The following is a 17,990-nucleotide window of genomic DNA, read 5'->3' on the forward strand; positions in this document are numbered from 1 at the left end:
ATGAGCAATAGTCCATCACGAGTCTGTGGACAATGAGCACTTGGCGGTTAGTGTAGTCACCATCACTCCTGGTTAGGAAGACTTTGCTCTTTCGCTGCCTAAACTGTCGGTCGATATAAATGTCTTGATCGACGCTTGTGGTGGTTATGTGTTGTGGTCATCGGTATGGGTGAGGTTTTTCAGACGAGGTAAACTGAAGCAACTAAAATCCATATTCATATTGATTTATTTCATTCCTATTAAGTATTAACTAACTAAGTTGAATGTTTTTTCCTTTGAATTAATAGGTTTTTGAGAGAATAAACAAGCCTAAGGAAAGCCAGACGGACTCACCTCCTGTAGAAAAGGCGAAGGAGGAGGGTTCAAGCAGGCTAAACAAGGCCATATCGGGTAAAAGAATACAAGATTCCAAAGGTTCATGTTGTAAACAAAATCCTTCTAAAGATACTTTGATTGAGAAACCAACGCTTCAGTGTCTCACTAAGGCATGCTTATGACTACATGCAAATGTTCGTTATATGCCGGATGATACACATGTGGAGGTGAAGTTGGGTACCATGGAATTCAACTACCACGAGGAAACATCGACATGGCTTTCTAAGGTTGATGTGAAGGAGTTCCTTTGCGGAGAGCTGTTGAATGTTTCCTTGATTCAAGCCTTCATGAGGTATAACATTTGTAGTTATGAAATGTATGCACTTCCTTTGCAATATCTAATAATATATATATGTTACGTACTTGGTTGTGCTTTGAAGTTTACTCCAAGATTATCCTTGTGGATGCGATAAATTTAGCCGGTTATGTCCAAATTTCGTCCGCGTTGACAATCATTTGCAAAACACCGCTGAAATTAAAGAGTATATGTGGGCATGTCTCAAAACAGCTAAACGTGCACAACATAAGTTCATATTTACCCCTTGTTTGAAGAGTGTAGTTCTTAACCTTGTATCCATTCTTACCACTTAATTATTATACAATACAAGTACTCACATAATTGCTTCCTAACTTTTTTGGGATTTAAGTCTCCATTGGTCGCTCCTTGTGATTTTGTCCTTCAAACAACACAATATAGATCCACCACGATCCTTACTCCTCAAATCATGCATAAATAGGTATGTTTGTTACTAAAAATGCTTATTAGCATAGCACGTTTCACTAATTTCATCCCTTTCCCACTTCTCACATGAAATTAACATAACTACAGTTTTTTTGAAGAAGGTTGATAAAACAGGAAAAGTTCCTCAGTGGAAAGCAATGAGGGTAATACATATTACTTAAGCTACTTCTTTCTTTTACAAAAACAAACATTTATGTTTCGTACATGATTTTTTTTATGTAATTCTATAATTAGTGTGCTAAAACACCTGGGGAACCGAGTGTAACTACTATGTATTGAGGTTCATATTCAATATAACATCAAGTTGCAAGGAAGTCGGGGATTTTGAGAAGGTATTATACATAACTAATAAGTAGCTCAGTTTAGGGCCGATTTTGCCCTTGTATGCTCCATTTTTTTTACTTTCCCGCATTTAGCCACATGTTAGGTCCTATATACTTATAACAAGTACATATAGAACCATTAGAGTCAAGTAAAATACATTCACATCATGTAAGACCCATTTTGGGTAAATGTATATGATTTAGGGCCGATATTAGATTTTCATGTTCATTTTACTTAAATCCTGCACTTAGTATCATGTGAGGATATGCATAGATATGATAACAACATATTAAACCATTATAGTCAATTAAAGTCCACTCATATGCTTTGAAATCCATTTTGAGTAGATAAATGCCATTTTGGATAAATGAAGGCCATTTATGGCCGAATTTGACCTTTCAAGTTCAATTTACTTAGTTTCCAACATTTAGCCACATATTAGGACATATATAATGATAATAGCAACATATATTTAACCATTAGATTCAAGAAAAATCATTTTTCAAGCTTTGAAACCCATTTTGGGTAAATGAAGGCCTTTTCGGGATGATTTTAGCCTTTCAAGTTCAATTTACTTAGTTTCCCATATTTAGCCACATGTTAGGACATATATAGTTATAGTAGCAACATAAATAACCATTAGAGTCGAGAAAAATCATTTTTCATGCTTTGAAACCCATTTTGGGTAAATGAAGGCCATTCCGAGTCGATTTTGGCCTTTCAAGTTCAATTTAATTAGTTTCCCACATTTAGTCACATCTGAGGACATATATAGTTCTAATAGAACCATATATAACCATTAGAGTGAATAAAAATATTTTTCATGCTTTGGAGCCAATTTTGGGTAAATGAAGGCCATTTCGGGTTGAATTTGGCCTTTCAAGTTCAATTTTCTTTTTTCCCCATATTTAGCCATCTGTTAGGACATATATAGTTCTAACACTACAAAAAAAACCACATATAGAGGCAAGCCAAAATTGCATCTAAATATATATTTGTAGCCTCTAATGGTGTTTAGAAGCAATTTTCTCGCTACCTCTAATTACTCCGTCGCTAATTATAGGTTGCCCCTAATGCAACTTTTTGAGGCACACAAGTTATAATGCTGAAAGCCACTTACATTTAGAGGCAACCATAAACCTATCGCTAATTATTGGTTGCCCCTAATGCCACCTTTTTTAGGCACACAAGTTCCAGTGCTGCTAAAGCCACTTACATTTAGAGGCAATCATAAGCCAATCGCTAATTACCGGTTGCCCCTAAAACCCCCTTTTTGGGGCACACAAGTTATATTGTTGATAAGACCACTTATTTTAGAGGCAACCATAAGTCCATCTCTATTATATGTTGCCTCTATGCAACCATAAGTCTATCGCTAAAGGATGTCTTTAGATGCAACTTCTGACATTTCCATTAATACTATTAGGGGCAACTACACATTTTACATTTGAAAATTTATGAATGAATATATATATAATTATATATATATATATATATATATTATATATATATATATATATATATATATATAATGCTATATTAGTACGGAAAGTAAACCAACTAAACAATTGAACGAATCAATAAAAAGTTACTATATAGATAAATATAATTGTCATTTACAAAAACACCTTAATAAACTAACATTTCTCTTTGGTTGTTCACAAGTGTTACACTAAACAGGAATTGGAAACTAGAAGAGAAAGAAAAAATGATATTTAATGAAAGCCTCAGTCTCTGTTAGTGTCATCCATTTTTCTTCCTCATATTATTCTTCAATTGTTTGCAAATAGTTAGATTCCTAGGCATCTGCAACACATGCATATAGTAAATATTAGTTAAATAAAGCTGTAATAACTTGTACAAAAATTGGCTTAGCATGCTCCAAATTTGCAGAACAATAGTACAACTAAAAATAAAAATGAAATCAATTCTGTAAAACTGACAATAACTGCTATTTAGTGAAATGGAAAAACAATTATACGTCAGCCACTAACCAATTCCAAGATGAGTATTAACACTTGCATAAGGTGTTGTACCCGTTAGGCTCTTGTTCTCTCTGCAATATCATAAGCATTCACTCAATCAAGAAGAAGCCAAAGGAGTAAAGAACAACCTCTAAGTAGAAGAATCAACACCCGAAAGCGATCAAAAGTTGTAATTTACAAGGATGAAACTAGGAGCGTCAATGAGCCGATACACTCGCGAACAGCTTGTTTACTTCATTTGCATTCCTAACTTGTACCTGATTCGTTTCCCAACCAAGTCCCATTAAGAAATTAATAAGCATTAAGGCAAATATCTATTCAACGGGCAAGCAGCTTTAGCAATGACTTTGGAGACATTTAGCTACTTAGAGAAACAAGTATTTCTCCTACATTAAGGATAGGATACAATTCACTCAAAAACTAAACCTAATTTTGAGTCTTACACGCAACAAACTAGATCCAAGTTCCCTGAGTCGCACTCGCTTCCACCAATTCACCTCCAAGCAAAAACCATTTGGCCACCATAGAACTACCCCATTTTTAGCTACCTCAATCACACAAAGGTACAACAACAAACCACCCAAAATTGCTTCAAATATATTTTTTTTAAAAATAACGAGACCAAAATTGACCCCAATGAATATACAATCTAAGTGTGGTAACAAAGCAGACTACTATAAAACATGCTATCTAGGACAAATTAACTTGAGGGATTGTACATTAAAGACTTACTCCGTATAAAAAATGGAAATACAAATAGAACAAATTTCAAATAACATGACTTTAGGTATGAATAATACGTAGCTAGTCTTTAAAATTCGAAGAAAAACTTAACCAAACCAACTCACATTCAACTATTCAAGGTTCTAACCAAGTGCATGAAACTCTACCATTAGAAGCACCACAGAGTAAAATAGGCTATAACATACATTATCAAACACTTGCTAGAATGAAATAAAAGCACTCAAAAAATTAACATATACAAGATTCTCAGGACTTAATTTAACACTGCTATGTGTCTCATAATTTTAGGCTAGGACTCCCTTACTCTTTATTAACAATTCCTAACAACACTTTTACCACTCTTAGCAAGTGAATGCCTTGTTCGTTCACCTTGAATCAACTAGTTCAAAGAATAATTAAGTCCATTTCATCTCTTTTAGGTTCAATTAAGTTTGATTAGAGCTACCAATTTTCAATTAAGCAGAAATAATAAAGCTTGAATAAAGCATACCTCTATTATATTACTTCAACAACAATTTTCAGAACAAATCTACATGTAACAAATCAATGCTATTAAAGGCAGTATATAGTGTAGTGATAGCAAATTACAATAAATTCGACCCAAATAAAAGCAGCAGACGACAGTAAATATAAGCCAAACAACAACGACAATTCGATTTGCACAAGAAACAAGAATAAAGACAAAATATAAACAGCACAACAATCAAGCAATTAAGCACGAAAATGAAGCTCTAAAATCAATTATAGAAAATGAATGATGATAAAAGCAATTAAAAAGGAAAAATACCTAATTTTGTTCTAATTCATGCCCTTAAACCTCAAAAACGAAAAAACCCCAAAATTGGTTTCGATTTTTGATAATGGCAACCTCTGAAAATTCCCTGATGAGATGCGAATTAAGGAAGGATTTGAGTTATTGGAACTGTAACCGTGAAGCAGAAACGTTGGGTAGGCGGTAGCAGTAGCGAGGTGGCCCAGCAGCAGCAACAAAGTGTCAAGCAGTAACAGCTGCAACCCGTAAAGTGGTGTCGTCGTCGACATTTTCAGAAATTGCCGCCTTGAGAAAGAGAGGAAGGTCGGTGGTGACGAGTGAGGAGGAGAGAGGAGGATTGGTGGTGGAAAGCGAAGGGTTTTGTTTTTCTTGTTTTGAAATGTCAGGTAATAAGGCTGCATGAAGATATTTGGGCGTATTATTGAGTCTCTTGTATATCTCAAAAAAAATGATTAAGTCGCTTGAAACTTTTATACTTTTTTTAAGGGATACTACCTCCGTTTCCTAAACATTTTTATTATTACTATTACTACAGATATCAAGGAGGATCCATTTGTGTGGGGTATGTGGTGGGTAAAGTAGGAGAGAGAAAGGGGTTAAGATAAATAAACAAATAAACAGTGGTTGAAATAGGAGAGAGAAAGGGGGGAAAATTGAATTAATAATGTAATGGTGAACCATATGACAGGGACATGAGAGGGTAAAAAGGAAATTTTTTTTTCCAAATAAGTAATAAAGTAAAAGAGGGAAGATCTTTTGGAAACACACTTAAACGGAAAGAGGGAAGATCTTTAGGAAACAGAGGGAGTATTTGATAGGAAATTTTTGAATATTCCCCTATCCCAAAATAAAATAAATAAATAAATAAATTGATCGCCCCTATCCCAAAAAATTTAGATACACTAACAAAATTTCAAAAAATTTAATTGCCCTATTCCACACATTTATTTACCCAACCATGCAAAAATAATTCTTGAGAATTAGTAAGAATTATTAGAATATTTCAATGCTAATATATTACAGCAAAATTGATTTATTCTACTAGTGAAATAAAATAATTAGAATATAATGAATTATAGAACATCTCACCTAAGAAGTCATAAACTGAAAAAACAACAAAATCAAAACTAGGGTTTCGACGAGAAACACGAATTCTAACCATAACACCGAAATCTTTAAGAGCGGTTCGTGGGAAAATTAACATCTTTATTGACGTTAGTAGCAACAAGCTTAAATAGGAATAATTAGGGATTTTGAATTAGGGATTTTGGAATGATTTTGATGAAAAGGGTTTCTTGATGTTGGTGCAAACAGAAAGGGCTTTTTTATTTTGGTCTTTCAGATCCCAAATTTTATTAGACGATACAAATCCAGCTTGCTTGCTATAGTAGTTTCCACTTTTTTTTTTTCGCTAATGTCTTTTTTTGGGAAATTTAGTTAAGATGTTATAAACTCATAAACTTATTTTAACTTATTGGAGTAACTTATGTTCACTTATTGGACCGTATTAATTTGTAATATTTTTATAAACTTACGACATTGCTTGATTTATTATGTGAACTACTAAGGGTGGGTGAACTATTCTGATCTAATTTGAACTATTCTGATCTACTCCCTCCGTTTCTTAAAGATCTTCGCTATTTCCGTTTAAGTGCGTTTCCAAAAAATCTTCCCTCTTTTACTTTATTCCTTATTGAGATTTTTTTTCCCTTTTTACCCTCTCATGTCCCTATCATATGGTCCACCATTACATTATTAATTCAATTTACTCCCTTTCTCTCTCCTACTTTAACTCATTTTTATTTGTTTATTTATCTTAACCCTTTCTCTCTCCTACTTTACCCACCCAACACCCACACAAATGGATTCTCCTTGGTATCTGTAGGAATAGTAACAAGGAAGATCTTTAGGAAACGGAGGGAGTAATATGAAATCTTCTTCTGTGATATGATCTTTATTTTTTGGAATTATTCTTATTTGATTTAATATGATTTTAAATTTTTGTTAAGATCTAAATTTATCTTACTTATTGTACTCCCTCTATTCCATAATGATCTGTGCACTTTCCCAATTTGGACGTTCTGTAATGATTTGTGCATTTTGCTTTATTCTATTTTAAGGCATATGTTTCCAAATTAAATAAACCTAGGGCTGTCTATTTGGACTTTTGATTAGATTTTTTTTAGTCCAAATCCAATCCAAATAAAATTTGGACTCAATTTTTCAATCCAAATCCAATTCAAATTTTCGTACAGTCTAATCCAATCCGATCCGAAAATATGAGAGATGTGTTGGCAAATGACTTATCTTTGATGTAGACTTTGGGGTTAAACCTTGCTCCATAAAAATTGGGCTAATGACACTTTTATATATATATATATATATTATATATATATATATATATATATATATATATATATATATATATATATGGATTTTAATATGCCTAGTCCAAATCCAATTCGATAATTCAAAATCTAAAAATTTTGAGTCTAAATCCAATCTGAAATAGAAAATGTCCAATCTGAATTGATAATTTGGATTGGATTTTGGATTTTTTTTCGAATAATGGACAACCCTAAATAAACCTACTATTTTTGGATAAAGTAGGACCTATTCAGTTCACCTTTAAAAAAATAATGTTTAGTTCTAATCAGTTCTAATAAAGTTTAATAAGTTTTAATCAGTTTTAATAAGTAAAAATCAGTTTTAATCAGTATTTAAAAAATGAGTTCAACTGTGATCAGTTCTAATCAGTTTTAGTCAGTTCCAATCAATTCAATAATAAATTTTAATCAGTTTTAATAAGTTCTAATAAGTTTTAACCAGTTCTAATCAGTTTTAATCCTTAAAAATTAGTTCAGTAAAAATTAATTCTAATCACTTCAAATCAGTTCTAATCAGTTCTAACCAGCTCTAATAAGTTCTGATTAGCAAGTATCAGGTGAACTGAACTGGGCCTTAGTAATAATCTATTATAATTAACTAGAATTTTTTACACGCGATGCGTGCTTGAATTTTTTTCGAAACAGAAACTGGATTTTCTTCGGCATAAGAGTCAAAATTTGACATTAGACATACGAAGTATAATTGTTTTTGGTTGCAAAATTTGATTGGTTTAGTTTATGTCACTTAAGTCTCTCACCATTTTTTTTTTACTTTTCAAAGTTAAATTCTATGAACAAAATAGAAATTTTATTAAATTTATTTCTGATTTCTATTATTATGATTTTTTAGTTGATTTTTGAATTAAGTACAGTACTTCATAAATTGTAAAGAAAGTGGACACTTTGATTTCAAGTCAATTTTTTCATAGGTTGTAGTTCGTAAGTGAATTTTTAATTTTTGTAATTTTCTCATTTTAGTGATTTGCATAACGTAAATTATGCAATTTTATGATTTTAGTTGACTTGTGAGTGATTGTTATAATTATATTTTTGTATTTTGTTTGAAGCCCCCTTTGATTTGTAAGTGAATTTGTAATTTAGAATGGGAAGGGGGTAACATAGTCTCTTCATTTGGGGCACCATAGCTCCCCCTTCCCTTATATAATAGAGATATGTTGTACTTTAATTCTTGAATGATATTTTACATAAACCTTTTTACCTTGATAATTAATCGCTATTATATAATAGAAAAGATAGGTCCAAATATATGTAAAAGTTTCATTATATATAGGAAACACTATAAAAAAAGTGAATAATTTGTTTCCTTGTCTAACTTCTAAATTCTGATTTCACTACAAATACACCTCTATTTTTTATCATGACCCACCATTAATTGTGAATGGTTCTTGAGAATAGTGATTTGTAAGTAAATTTTTGTAAATATTTTTGTCTGTATTGACGTTCTAGGTTATTAGTTTTAGTTTGTATGTTAATTTGAAGTTTTAATAAAGTTTCTTGATTATTTGTGATTTGGTGATTTTTATAACGTGATTTTCTCAATTGTATGACTGATTTGTAAGTTTCTTCTTTTAAGTGATTTGTGAGTGATTTATGATGAGTGTTGTAAATTAATTTTTGGTAGTTTTCTTTGATTGCCAATTTTAATTTTGACATTCCTTTTGTAATTTAGAAAAGAAAGGGGGGCAAAATAGGCATCTCAAAAGAGGACACCATTGCTCCCCCTTCCCTTATATAATAGAGATTAATTGAAAAACAAGTTTATCTATCAAAAATAAGTTATAATCCGTAAAATTCGTGAAGTATTTTTTTTTCTTAGCAAAGTAAAATTAAGAAAGGCTGCAGCAAAATATTCATCCATATTCGAAACTCCCATGCCCGCTACTCCAAAACTCCAAATAAGTTTTAAAAGTCAAAATCCCCAAATTCCCTTTCATTTCTTCCTTCCCTCTCGTGCTATTGTTCACTCAGTTCAATCTCTCTGAATTTTTTTTTTACCTTCGAGGCTCTACCTCATTTCCAGGTAAATGTTTATGATTATTGTTTCTTCTGCTGCATATAGTTGGAGTGTTTGATTTTAGTTTGTTTCTTCTCTCCATCAGACGCTCTTCCTCTCTCTTCCTCCCTCTTCCTCTCACGCCGTTTCATTCTCAACCTCTCATCTCCTCTCTCTCTCTCTCTTCCTCTATCTTCACTTTCTCCTTCCTCTCTCACCTAACAGCGACACTCTCATCTCCTTCCCCGACTCCTTCACTCAATTCTTTCTCACCTGAACCCTAATGACTCGCCGGTGACCAACGAACGAATAAACGATGACGGAAAAGAAACTCAATCCTCGTAAGCCCTCCATCGTCAGCCTTCCATCGTCGCAGACTTGGCCGTCGCTCAGCTCTCCATCGTTAGCCGCCTTCGCTTCAACGCTGGAACTTGCCGCCGTCTTTTTTTATTTGATTTTCAGATTTGTTTTTTGATTCAGCAAACAAATGGTTGTTTTAATTCAATTCTTTTTGTTAGGTTAGTGTTGTTGATTTGTTTGTTCAATGTTTTAGATTAAGTTGTTCATTGTTTCAAATTTGTTTGTTCATTGTAATTATCTCATTTTTGTTTGTTCGGTATGGTGTAATTCTCAGTTTTGTTTGTTTCAGATTCGTTTGTTTTTTACTTTGTTTTGTTTTTTATTGTGTTTTTTATTTGTTAGTTTCATTGCATTTTTTGGTGGTGGAAGTTTATGATTGTTTTGCTATTTTTTGAATTTTTTTATGTTTCAAATTTAATGACAAAATGTAAAAAAAAATAATATTTTTTCCTTAAACCTGTATGTATTGCTGCGGTTTTCCGGGAAAACCGCAAAAATATACATTATAAATCTCAGTTAAAAATCGCAGCAATATATTAATGACCTATTGCTGCCCTCTTAATTGTTGCGCAGCCAAACCGTGTTTTTTCTACTAGTGGAATTTAGAAAGTATGATCTGCAAATTTCAGTAGTTTTTGCATTAGGCCACTTCATAAAAACTTATGAGGATGATGTACAAGGATGATGTAGTATGATTTAGTTGTCGATCATAAAATTGGAAAATTACAAGGATGGTGTAGTTGCCGATCTTTGTGTATGCCTATTTAATTTGGAAAATTATGAGGTTAATTTAGTTGCCGAACTTTGGGTATGCCTATTTGATTTGGAGAATTACAGGGATGACTTAGTTGTGGGGTATAAGAATTTTCCAACCTTTGTGTATCCCTATTTGATTAGCCAACATATCTAGAAAAATATGTAACATATTTAAATGATTTTTGTGATATAAAACAAATAATTGAATTTTAAGAATTTTGTGGAGTTTAGTCGTTCAAATAGGCTAGTTTAAAAATTAGATCAAATAAGGTAAATTTTATTTTATTTAGTTAACATGAATTATAGTTGAATTCGGATTGGTCATAAATAAATCGGGTATTTACTGGGTCTAGTTGGTTTTGGGTTAATATTGAGTTGAGATAGGGTCAGATCTGAGTTTGAATGCAGGTATGTGTGGTCAGGTCAGAATATGACTTTGCCGGGTGCTGATCAGGTCTGGGTAATCCCAGGTCAGGTTTCGATCAAGTCTGGAGACTGACCCTCATAGGTCGAACCAGGTTCAAATTAGGTCAATATCAGGTTGACCCAGCAGTCAAATCTGTTTTTGACACCACTAACGACAATTCAAGTGACACTAAAAAATATCTTTAGATGCAACAATAATCTATGTGATGCTGAAAAAAATGGCTATCGAGACAACTAAATTTATGTGATGTTAAATACATGGCTTTAGAGACAACTAACTACAGTTGATGTTGAAAAAATGGCTTTAGAGACAACTAAATTCATGTGACGCTAAATACATGGCTTTAGAGACAACATATACAGTTGATGCTGAAAAAAATGGCTTTAGAGACAACTAAAGTCATGTGATGCTAAATAGATGGCTTTAGAGATGACTAATTACAGTTGATGCTTAAAAAAATGGCTTTAGAGACAATTAAATTCATGTGATGCTAAAAATATGGATTTAGCGACAACCAATATTCATGTGATGCTAAAAACATGGTTTTAGAGGCAACCAACATTCGTCTGATGCTGAAATGTATCTTTAGAGGCACCAGAATATACTTGACACTAAGAACCATATAATTAGAGGCAACCATGTTTATGTGATGGTAAAAGGGGGTTTTAGAGGCAAGTCGGCCAAATGATGTGCCTCTATAGCCAATTTTTTTTGTAGTGTAATAGCAAGATATATAACCTTTAGATTCAAGAAAAAACATTTTTCATGCTTTGAAACCCATTTTGGGTAAATGAAGGTTATTTCTGGCCGATTTTGTCCTTCTTAGCTCAACTTTCCTTAACCGCCCTCACTTACTCTCATTTAAGTTTATATATAGTTATAATAAGTACACATGTAAGAATTAAAGTCGGCTAAAGTCCACTCACATGTTATAAAATCCATTTTGAGTAAATGATTGTCATTTTTGACAAATTTTTGCTTTTTAAACTTAATTTTATTAGTTTCTAACATTATATTATTTTCTCAATATCTTTATATTCAACTAAAGTCTTAATTATGCGTGTTTTCTTATGTTTATTTTATAAGATATTCCTTGATGGCAAACTAATGGATGGTTCTTTCACCACAACCGAGATAAACTAATGGAGGAATTTGCTTGTGATTTTCGGGCTAGGAACTGTGATTGTTCTGCCCTTGATGTCATGACACCTGCGTTACTATTTTTCGTTAACCATTCTCTAGTGGATGGTTTGATAATAGGCTGTGGTGCATTGAAGTTTGACCACCATCTAGTTTTGAATTTTCTTTGTGTTATGGCTGATTTTTGCAGGATGACATTGACATGATGACATAGCGGCTTTGACACTAAAACGCGACGGGAGGATGTGAGGACCAAGTCAACTAAAACTAGTAACTGATTGTCCAAGAAAGGAAGGAGTTCAACGCGGCATTAATTCAGCCAAGGGAGCCGTTAATGAAAATAAATTGCACAAAGAAGGAAAGAAGATCCTGTCGTTGGAGTTTGGTTAGGAGAATCTCCTATAATCAAGGAACCGTTACTATTGTAATTACTTAGGGAATTAATAGGATGTTTATTGGGAAAAAGAGACGGAAAAAAGATATGAAAAAGTACGTACAAAAGAAAAGGCAATCTCATTAGGATGGTCTCTCGACATTTTGTACTCAGAGAAAAAGAACTTTAGATGTAACGACTGTCACGCATCGGTAACAACAGTCCTTGATAGTAGATTCGTGGAACCATCTCACCCGCGGTTTTCACCCACCTTCATTGGGGTTTTCCGCGTCACCATTTTTGTGTGTTCATCCTTTTGATTCCCTTTTGCATTCATTCATTGCATTGACATATATATAATCTGGTTAAATTGTCCCTAACTTTAATTCTGTCGTGAGAGACAAATTTTAGCATAAACACTTTGGAGAACCATGCCCCTTGATCATGGTTTATTTCGAGGAACCATTGACAATCCTAAGGGAGGTAGAACTTCATTGAAAATAAACATAATGCAGGAAAACACCTTTCAATATTTGAAGGTTTATATTGGGTTCTGAAAGTATTATAGCTTTTTGTCACATCAAAGTGAAGGATTTCTGTAGAAGAGCCATAGAATTTCCACCAATGTGTAAACCAAGATGGCAATTTTTCATGTTGTATAGTTTTGGTGTTGAAGTAGATTAGCCATGAATGGGATAATCTATATTTTATATTAGGAAGGTGGAAAACCAGGCTTGTTGCTAATCCCAGTAATTAAAGGTTTTATAATGTGGGAAAGTGTTATTGAAGCTAATAGGGAAGGATTTTCGTTTTGATAGGTCATGATTCCAGTCGTGAGGATTGAGAACCTTTAGGATTTTGATGGTTGAGTAAGAGGGCTCTGCTTGCTCATTTTGATGGAAGAAGTGTTTGAATTCAGCGGAGCCAATGATTTCGAGGATTGTCTGGTAATATTATGTTGTTTTAGTATGATCCCATGGTTTGTAGAACCAATTTTTTTCCAAAGATTTTTTGAATTAAAACATAAGGATATTCACCAGATACTCTAATATTCAGCTATTGCATAACCTGAGCACAAACTATCTTGCTAAAAGGACAACAAAAAACAAATGCACAAGTGTCTTGTCCCTGATTAAACAGTAGACAATCAGTAGTGGAGCGTATTCCAGCAGCAAAAAGTCCGTCCCTTGTTCTAACTCTCCTGAGTGCTACAAGCCAAGCAATAAATGCACGTTTAGGCACATTCATTTCATTCCAGGCCCAGTAATGCCAGCAAACTTTATTAAATGGCCCTTTAATCCATTTGTATCCTTCCCTTATAGTGTATTTGTGACCAGCATTTAACCAATGGTTTCTGTCATTATATCCAGCTTTATAAACATCCTTAGCTCTGCAGATTCGTTTCCACACCCAACTTGCATTAGTAGGAGCTTGATACTCCCACCAGTTACTATCTTTAACATAAACATGGTGAGCCCATTTTATCCAAAGCAGGTCTTCTTTGTTAGCAACCTGCCATACATATTTACCAACAGCGGCTATATTCCAAGCAATACAGTCACGCACACACAAGCCACCATTCTTCTTTGGGAGACAGACCCAACTCCAAGCAACTAGGGGGGTTTACTCAAGAACACTTTTCCTTCCCAAAGAAAGGATCGACATATTTGTGTTATTCTACTTAACACATTATTAGGCAAGATAAAATTTGAGCCCAGTATGTATGCAAACTAAACAATACAGAGTTTACAAGCACTATTCTGGCTGCATATGATAGGTGTCTAGAACACCAAGACATAAGTCTCTTCATAATCTTATCTACTATCATATCACACTGAGTTTTAGTGATTCTTTTTGATATAATAGATACCCCCAGTTACCTAAATGGAAGCTCACCTATCTTGAAACCAGTGATCTGCAGAATACTATGTTGGATATCATCTGTAACATTACTAAAGTATTTTGCAGTTTTTTCGTCACTAGCTTCCAGCCTTGAAGATTCTGCAAAAGCCTTTAATGTTCTCTTCAATAACACCACATACTTTACATCACCCTTGCTGAAGAACATTAAATCATCTGCAAAAATCAAGTGATGCAAGTCCAGAGAGGCACATCTATAGTGAAATTTGAATTCACTTCTTTTACTCATTTTTTGCATCAACCTTGTGAAGTATTCCATGGCTAGAATAAAGAGAAGAGGGGAGATGGGATCCCCCTGCCTCCGTCCTTTTTCCCCATGAAAAAAACCACTTAACACCCGATTAAAATGTATACATAGTATACAACAAAATATGTAAGAAACAGAAGTAAAAGCAATCATATGTAGAGTGTTGACAATTTTTTTTGACAAGAATCAATACTCCTCACAGATAGCAAGCAAGTCTTTTGTAGAAGAACATAACTTTGTACTTTAAAGGAAGTATATAAAATCTCTCCGGCAACGACGCCAAAATTTGATACGTGTCGTTTACCATTTTAAATTAAAAACTTATCTTAGACCTTTAAAAATATAAATAACTAGTAAAAGAGTAAGAACGGGTCAATCGCACACAGAGATGTACTTAATTTTCTAAATTCTAAATTTAACTGACAAAAAATATTAATCACATAATAAGTTAGACTAGACAATTATATACACTATTCACATAAGTTGGGGGTTGAAGACTAACTAATAGAATTAACTAAATGCAAAACTGATCTATTAACTCAAGAATATTACAAGTAGATTTAAGAAAACCAAAAACAAAGTTTTATACTAGCACTCAATAAAAGTAATCAGATATGCAAACTAAGTAATTGAAAGCCAAGAAGTTCAACAATGGAGTAAGAAGAAAAACTTATAAATTCTTGCACTCAATATCACCCGAACGATACTCGGCTTCGACCCCGTGACTCGCCATGGTCTTGCTCTACCTTAGAATCAAGATTAAGCTTCCTTCCAATGGTTGTCTACTCATCTCCAACTACCCTACATGAAGTCAGATTAAAAAACTCTCTCAAATTTCAACTCACTGACTAAATCTTTATGGTTTTTTTTTGTGTACTCCTCCTCCGAATATAATTGATGGATTTATAATAGAGTGGCACCAGATTACCATCTCAAAATAATATAATTTCATCCCTATATTCCGCAATTTTTATCCATCTCCTAATTGCTCTCAATTTTCCAACTAAAATAGACAAGTTGATAAGATCAGTTTTTAAGTCAGAATAACCCGAATTCGAACATGCACTCAAGTGCATATAGACGATCGAGCACGCTCTACTAAACGATGTAGTTTTAACATTTTAAGCGTACATGATTTTGAGATAAATGTTGTTATTTTGTTTTCTTAAATCTTGCAACTTGTTTCACCTATTCAAATATGATTGTTGGTGAGATTATTTTTCAAAATTTGAATTTTCGAAGGTATATTCTTTTAATTTAGACTATATTTACTGTACATATGTTATTTTCATTGTAATTGGAGATTTAGATATTCTTTAATGTTAAATTATATGTTATTTTATAATGATGATATGTTCTTTAGGGTGCACATTGAGCATTGTGTATCCTAATTCATAATCCACACTTTGTAAGAATAGGAGGGTTAGACTTGTTTCCTTCATGTACAGGTAACAAGAAGTGGAACAGTGGGAGATTTATCTTTTTTTTTGACATCGAGATAAACATACAAGTAAAATAAAAAGCCCTAAAAACATAAAAACTAAAATTATTGTTCCTACACCAATACGCTAAAGAACGTGCCTCGGCAACTTGATTTTTAGGCACCTGAAGCACGAGACATGAGTCGAAGCTGTCAGCTACGTTTAAGAGACTTGCTATAGTCCATCGGATGGAAATCGCGTGAGGACCTGTAGACCGGAGAGCTTGAACCAAAACGTGTGATGTCGTGCAAAGCTTGACTTGGCGGTAACCTTTCTTGTTAGCCCAAGATAAGGCTCGCAGGGCAGCCAACCCTTCCATTTGAACAGTTGACGTAGAATAGTATATATCTCCTTGCTGCATTATAGCTCCCTGGTCCCCGGCATCGCTTATCCAAGCGATACCACACCTATAATTGCCGCGAAACTTAGTACCTGCAACAGACTTAGTAAAAGAAAAGATACTATTATGTTGTCGGCCAATATGCACTCCTTGAAACCCAGGTGGAGGGCAAGGATCCAGAGGATTTCGGGATGGGTCGTGCTTCTGTTGAGTGAAACACAAATGTTGTTGTATGCTCTAGTGGTGTGCTATACTGATAGATCTTTCCGAGGGTCGCTGGTGACGAAAAATTTGAGAATTTTGTACCATCCAAATCGTCCAAAGAGTGCCAATAAAAGTAGGGAGACTAGATTCTATAGAAACCAATTGTTTGTGATAATGAAAGATCCAGTATCGTAGCCAATCCCTAAATGACAGAGAACCCGTGTTCTGATTCTCTGTGATAAGTTGGCTCTCCTTCCATGCTTCCAATGCCAATGGAAAAAAGCGAAAGAGATGTTGAAACGTTTCTTGCTCATCGAGGCAAATAGGGCATTCACTCGACAAGCTGATACCTCTTGTATGTAGGTTGGCATTAGTGGCCAAACTGTTGTGCCAGAGCTTCCATAAAAAAAGTTTCCATTTCAGCATGATGTTCAGTCTCCAAATGATTCGAAAAAACTTCGTATCAAGGGGAGAGGTCATGCTACAGATATCATGTTGCTGATGTAGTACTAAGTCATAGCCAGATTTGGTTGTATATTCGCCCGAAGTTGTGCATGGCCAATATAAGAAATCACGAGCTTATGGATCCAGAGCAAGTTCGATACTTTTAATGCGACTCACCGTAGCTTGAACAAACAGAGATGTGATTTTCAAATAATCCCAACGTTGTATATTGGGGAGAAGCAAATCTGCTACTCTAATATTAACCTAGTCCAACGTTGTACTGTCCCTAAATAGAGGGTCATGGCCGGCGAGCCAATTCGTATTTGTGACTTTGATGTTCCGTCCATTGCCAACCTTCCAATGACACTGTTCGGTGAGTAGTTTGTCTGTCATCCGAATACTTCGATGCCCCCAGGAAAGATGACGCTTGTGAATAAGATGGGGTTGGCCAGGGAGGCGGGAACCATGGAAAACCTTTGATAGCAAAAGGGAAGTATTTCGCTTGATTCTCCACGATTTCTTCAATAAAAGTGCATTATTAAGGATAGCCACATTACGAACTCCAAGACCGCCCAAATACTCGCTTTGAAGAACACATTTCTGTTTCTTGTGAATACCCTTGCCATGACGATCTTCCCAAAAAAACATGGCCAACAAACTGTCCAGTTTGTTTGTGATTGTAGCTGGAATTTTCAAAATGGATAGATAATGAACTAATTGCCCAACTAGAATGGCATTGATAATAATGAGCTTGGCGGATTGAGAAAGGTTAATGTGGTTCCACTTGCTAATTGTCGTTGATATCTTATCTAACAGTGGTGTAAAGTGCTGAACTTTAGGACCTTGGATATCGATAGGAATTCCCAGATACGTACCCATCGATGGAGTAGCGTCCATTCGTAAACATTTGCTTGTATATCTCTTGATCATGCTCAGAAGTATTAGGACTAAATTT

The 17,990-nt window shown here is 34.1% G+C and overlaps 1 long non-coding RNA gene across 3 annotated transcripts; it reads right to left on the reverse strand.

Annotated features, from left to right (window-relative positions):
* Positions 1-3,016: 3,016 nt before the first annotated feature.
* LOC104899161 (uncharacterized) lies at positions 3,017-5,351 on the reverse strand. Of its 3 annotated transcripts, XR_007276293.1 has the most exons (4): positions 4,958-5,351; positions 3,605-3,683; positions 3,436-3,497; positions 3,017-3,247 (listed from the first exon to the last, which is right to left on the reverse strand). It is a non-coding gene; the product is annotated as an uncharacterized LOC104899161 (long non-coding RNA). The 3 variants fall into 3 exon arrangements; XR_790910.3 differs by lacking the exon at positions 3,605-3,683; XR_008970327.1 differs by lacking the exons at positions 3,605-3,683; positions 4,958-5,351 and having other exon boundaries at positions 3,436-3,595.
* Positions 5,352-17,990: the final 12,639 nt, after the last annotated feature.

Source organism: Beta vulgaris, chromosome 7, assembly GCF_026745355.1.
Source record: "Beta vulgaris subsp. vulgaris cultivar EL10 chromosome 7, EL10.2, whole genome shotgun sequence".
In the NCBI taxonomy this organism is placed as follows: domain Eukaryota; kingdom Viridiplantae; phylum Streptophyta; class Magnoliopsida; order Caryophyllales; family Amaranthaceae; genus Beta; species Beta vulgaris.